The following is a 6000-nucleotide window of genomic DNA, read 5'->3' as shown; positions in this document are numbered from 1 at the left end:
TTTATTGGAGCAAATTATTATAATCGGTCTTCTTATCCACACCAAACAATGAGAAATATCCGGGTGTGCTTTGATGTGGAATAATCCTGCGTTTAGTACATTGTATCGTTAATTGTTGTGTACTCTAAGCGAGACTATAAAGAGATCACTGCTCCATAAACAGGCCGTGTGACCATCTCAACTCAGCCACAGGATTTCATTACATAATCCACCCAGCATTTGCCCTTTGTTTGAAGCAATAAGACTTTAAATTGAAAGGTGTTCGGTCCGTGACCCTGTCACCTCAGTTTATCCTGGCTCAAGGTGTGTTTTTGTCATCTATTGTTGACACTTATTCTCCCCCCAAACCAACCCGATTTTATCACTCAAGTCAAGTCCTGAGCTTCTAACATATTTGCATACCCTGAAATGCAAGATTTGCACTTGTGAAGGGAACACCATGATACATCAACACCTCAAAGTGCTTCACAGAAGTTTTCGGTACAGTAGTGACTGTATTTTATAGGCAAACGCGGAGGCCAATTTGTGCGGAGCAATGTCCTGCAAATCTGGGGGATTGTCAGCCTGGACACCAGGAGAGAGAAACTCCATCTCTTCTCCAGTAGTGCTGTGAGATCTTTAATATCCACCTGAACTGGTACAAACGTCTCCTAATGTCTTATCCAAAGGGCAGCACCTCTGACAATGCAGCACTCCCCTCCCTCCCTTTTGCCAGCACTGTGTTAAAGACTCAGCCCTGATGTACGAGCTCAAAATCCCCCTCACCGATGAGCTAAATCACAAATATACTTTGTCTAGCGTACTGTTTAAATTCTTGTTCGATTCTTGAAATCTCAGATACTTGCGTTATCTGAAATGGAAAGTTCGGTGTTTGTGATGTGAACACTGGGAAGAAACCTGCCATCAAACCCAGGCAATGAACTCTGTGACCCATTGAGCCACGTGCTTACTATCTAATTCAGCTGTGATGTAAATCTCTCTTCAACGTCTGTCAGCTTATATGTGCCATCTGAGGGTCAGGGATTTGAGGGAAGCTGAGTTGCACGCTACCCAGACAGCTAAATCCAGCGAATGTCACACACACACACACACACACACACACACACACACACACACAATCTGCTCATTTTATGAATTACCTTTTTAATAATTTCTGCCCCAAAAAATCAGACACAGTAAACCTGTGATTCCTGAGACTGATTGTCAGGTATTCTGGTCCCCACCTTTGATGTTGCTGTGAGTGTCATGTTGTCCATGGACCATTAATTATGAATACTAATAATAATGATAATTACATTTCATGCAGCAACTTTCATGTCAGAAGGACGTCTCAGAATGCTTCGCAGCATATACTGTGAAGTGACTGTGCGCTCTGTAGGTGTATTCGCAGCGAATCCTGTGAAGCGTTTGAGGCGCTGCATTAAGCGTTATAATTATTACTAATAATTATTACTATTACTTGATTTCTTCCATTGTAATTGAGTGAGTTTGAGGGGGCCACTCAGGTCCCCACCCACCCCCCCCCACCCACCCACCTGCCCGCCCGCCCGCCTGCGCCCCTGTCCCGGGATGCTTACCCAGATGGCTTCGCATCCCTGGAAAATCCTGTGATTGGGATGAGGAATCTGCTGACCCATAAACAGCACCGAATCCTACGTGTGGTTGGTCTTAGTCCAGGGGGGTCACTCAATCTGCAGAGCGCGTGAATTAAAAACCACTCACACAACATTTCACAGTCACGGCAATCTTAAGATTTTAAAACTAACTTTTTTGCGTATAAAAACATTCATTTTTTTAACGTGCCGTGATGTGGGGCAGCGAGAATTACTAACAGGATTGTGTATTATAAACGGTGTTGGAATATGTTGTACCACCGCATTTTGCGGTGAATTGCGTGCTGTAAGCACAGCTGGTTCAACACCACCCTGTTACATTCTCTCTCCCTATATCAGCTACGGTTTTTCTGCAACTGACTGCGTTGCCGAAACCAATTTCCGTCCCTCTCTTTTTATATATATATATATATGATGTTGCCCTAGATTCACCAAAAATTGTTATATTAATATCCCAAATCCATTTCTTCCTTCCTGACATTGTTTTGTTTCTTCCCCCCCCTTTTCCTCATGTGTTTTGCGATTGGCTTCGTTCATTCATAAATCAGCGCAGATGTGACCTGTCGCGGCCAGCGGAGAAAATGGAAACTTAACATTGAGTCTAAATTTAGCTTAATGTCCCCGTGGAGCTGTTTTGATTAAAATTCTATGCCGCGTGGATTATGACACCGTGCGTGTTGAAAACTGTTGTGTGCGCGCTGCTTACCTCAGAGCTAATCTCGTGAAAGCAAGGTTGTGCTCAGTTTTCCTTCATTCATTTTTTATGGCATTCAGAGCTGCTGGGAGAGAGAGAGGTTCCTGCTTGTTGACAGTTTGTTTTCTTCTATTACGGTCACTTGTCCCCTCCCCCCCCACCACGGTTTTAGATTTTTAAAGCGCTGCATTGTACACTTTGCCAGGTTAGCAACAATGCTTCTGTCAACTGTTAATTGTGGAAATGCCATTTAGAGTAGTAATGAAACGAGGCCGTTGGAAGGAACACTTACTGTTTCATGACATTTCGACTTGTTTTTAACAATCCTCGCATTTGATATGGCGCCTTTCACATCAGCAGGACGTCTCGAAGCACTACACCGGATTTACTGTGAAATGTAGTGACCGTGTGTTTCTAGGCAAAGACGACAGTCAATTTGCGCTCAGCGAGGGCCCAGAAACCAGCTGTGAAATGACTGACTTTATTTGGGGGGATTGTCGGCTGGGACGTCAGGAGAGAGACACTCCCTTCTCTTTTCAAACAGCGCAGCGGGATCTGTAACATCCACCTGAACAGACACAGACATGAGCTCGGTTTAGCATTTCATCTGAAGGACAGTAGAGCCAACAATGCAGGGCACTCCACCCTCACCCCCCAGCACTGCATGGTTGTAGCTACTATCCTTCAGATTACTTCCCACCACCCCAAAAAAGAAAGAAAACCCTTGGCGTTTTATTAACGTCTTTCAACCGCAAGATGTGTTCCTGGTTTGAAACATGGTCCAGAGTGGAAAAGATACAGAGAGTTAGTGATTTTTCTTGCAGTTATCTGATCACTGAAAGCTTCCTGTCAGGAGAGGGTTTCTGGAGAGGGGGTGATGGCAGAATGACAGATGGGAGGTGTCTGTAATTGAATTATGTGATATAAATGGTGATGATGCATCTTGTGATCTGAAGAAGGAGCGATGATGGGATAAGATTGGGAAAAAGCTGTTGGCCAATGAGACCAACCCAAATCAGGGCTCCCTCTCTCCCTGTTACACCTCCAACCATATCGCTTTACACTCCTGAAATATCCAAGTTCCAAACCTTGTCACGGTCTGGATGGCAGCTGGGCATTGCCGTGGAGTAGTAACTGGGACCTTTATTGTCTAACAACACAAATTGGTTTTAGTTGAGAGGAAGCAAAAGTGCGTTAAAAAGTCGTCTTGCCTCCTGATTTGAGAGCAGGGTGACTGCTCTCGTCACATTCACTGTATGTTCTCGAGGAGGAACACGAGTTAGCAGCGAAGCAGAGCAGGACAGAGTCCCAAGCTGATGGCAGGCTTTTTTTAATATATTATTTTCATAAGGAATTCTGTCCCTTGTTCTCAATAAAATGATAATCACATTATAATTTATTTACAGTATTTCCCCAAGGTAAACATGAGGGAGTGAACTACTGCCCTGTGTGGGAAAGAGATTGTGGGTTAGTAATCTAATCCAGGATTACCCAGGTCAGACAGGGGAACATGATGAGAGTGAAAGGAAAATGGTGCACTGACAGGCAGTGATCAGCCTTGCGTCTTTTCCTCGCTTGGCAGACTTTGGAGTGATCTTGCTTGTAGGGGAATGGCCAGTTGGCTTGGTGTAGGGTGGCTCTAAGTTGGGGTTGGGGTTGTGTAGATCGTGCTAATGTCCAACTTGCCTCCCGTCCCGACAAAGTCAGAGATATAACATGAGATAACACTGAGCACACCGAGACGCCTTCTGGCGTGAAGAGTGCTATATAAATGCAAGTTGTTGTTCTTGTTGTTGTAACACTGCACTGATACAAAGAGAGTTACGTTCTGGCCTTTCCCCCAATAGTTCTTGTCTCATTAATACTCTGATTGGCATTGTATAAGAACACATGCCTGTTGTTTTCTTTGCGCCTGGCAAAATGGAGCCTAGAACAAACCACTGGGAATCCTTGGTTTTGTTTGAATGGAGCCTAGTTTGAATTCTCTCCATTTTTTTTTTACAACACAATTTGGGAAAGCATCTAAAATATTGTCTTCACGTTTACGATGGAGATGGGTGCTTTGTGGATTGTACTGCTGCTTTATTGAACTTCAGTTAAGGAAAACGGGAGAAATTAGATTTGACACCGATGTCATATCTCCAGGTTGTTCATCATTTGGCTGTAGTGTGCATTAGTCTTGGCTAAGGCTGATTCACGTTTAACATTGTATCGGCATCAGTCAGGCCCAAAGTTGTAGGTGCATAGAATTCTGATAGAAAAATTAAATCAACAGTTAAACTGAGGTTTGAGGAACTGATGGTCTCAGCACTTTTCAGCCTGCACTTGGTTTGAATTGTAATGATAAATTCATTTGCAGGGTTCAGGTGGGTCAACGGCAAGGTTGTTGCATGTACAGTATACCTCACGCAAGTCGTATCAGTTGGGACCATACATGTAATATGACTTATACAACGTATAAGTTATGTGAAACCCATTAATAATAGGAAATTCAACAGAACTTGGGCAGATGTATGATTTAGGCGATTGTACGATTGATACAGATCAGATTTATGCAAGGTTTACTGTAGTAATAAGACAGCAGGGATTGGCTCACTTTAGGCCTGTGGGTTTCTTGAGGACCAGTGTGGAGGAGCGCAGAGTTGAGATCCAGGTATCTAAGGCGATCGTTTGGCCGATCGCGCCAAAGCAGAGCGATTACTGGAGCCGCTGTCGGTGATCAGACCCCGTGCTCTCAATCTCTTTCTCGGCAAGAGAGAAAGAACAATGAGGTTCAGATACTGTTCAGATGTGGAACAACATCTGAACCTCATTGTTGAGGCTTTTTCCTGTTACGTACCCACAGCTACAGCAAAGGTCGGTGACTGAGCAGCTACAATGAGTAACCAGAGAAAGTCACGAGGAGGGGGTGTATTAATAAAAATCCTTGCAATTGATATCGTGGCTCATCACGTCTAGAGACGTCACAAAGAATATACTGTAAAATGAATTTTGTGGGAGTATTGATCTTCCTATCAGCCTCACACAACTCTTCCCCACCCCCCGCTGCGTATGTCCTGGTGTCCTGGCGTACAATGCTCCAAGTACAAATGGTAATTTGTTTCATAACTGTCTGTGGGGCCTTGCTATGCAATATTCAGCCAACGAGTTCACCTATATAATACGCAGTCACTCCACTTTGCAGTTAATCCTGTAAAACGCTTTCACATGTCTTCCCAATGTGAAAGGCGCTGTATAAAATGCGAGGATTATTATGATTTGTTTTGTCAGCTTGGGAACGCATAGCACACTGATGTGCTGTTGGTTCAGCTTCAACCTACGACACAATACAAAATTACATTCACACAGCATCCTTCACTTTGAGAGGACGTCCCAAGGCATTGGACAGTCAGAGATTTGCACCCGAGCTGGGTGGTGGGTGCGGATGGGATGGTGGTGGGGGTGGGGGGTGAACACAGGAAAGCCCACCCAAGGAATATATCTGTCTCCAGATTAGAAGGAAAACCGGAACCCGCTGTCCCGGGTTTAAATCCCGTGAATCGCTGGGTGGTGTGTGGATTGGGCCATGCTCTTTTTGACTTTGAGATGTTTGCACGTTCTCCATGGGCTTCCAGCTCAGCCCAGGACATGGGACTCTATGACATTTGGACGGCAAATGTCAAGTCGGTGGCTGTGGGTTTCACACCCGGGGAT

At 44.5% G+C, this 6000-nt stretch overlaps 1 protein-coding gene across 1 annotated transcript in view; it reads left to right on the top strand.

Moving 5' to 3' along the window:
• Positions 1 to 6000, top strand: part of ppargc1b (peroxisome proliferator-activated receptor gamma, coactivator 1 beta) — a 70695-nt gene that overhangs the window by 38129 nt on the left and 26566 nt on the right. The gene's annotated exons all lie outside the window — the stretch shown is intronic.

This window comes from Callorhinchus milii, unplaced genomic scaffold (assembly GCF_018977255.1).
Source record: "Callorhinchus milii isolate IMCB2004 unplaced genomic scaffold, IMCB_Cmil_1.0 Scaffold13, whole genome shotgun sequence".
Lineage (NCBI taxonomy): Eukaryota > Metazoa > Chordata > Chondrichthyes > Chimaeriformes > Callorhinchidae > Callorhinchus > Callorhinchus milii.
This window is presented reverse-complemented; position numbering and strand designations above follow the sequence as displayed.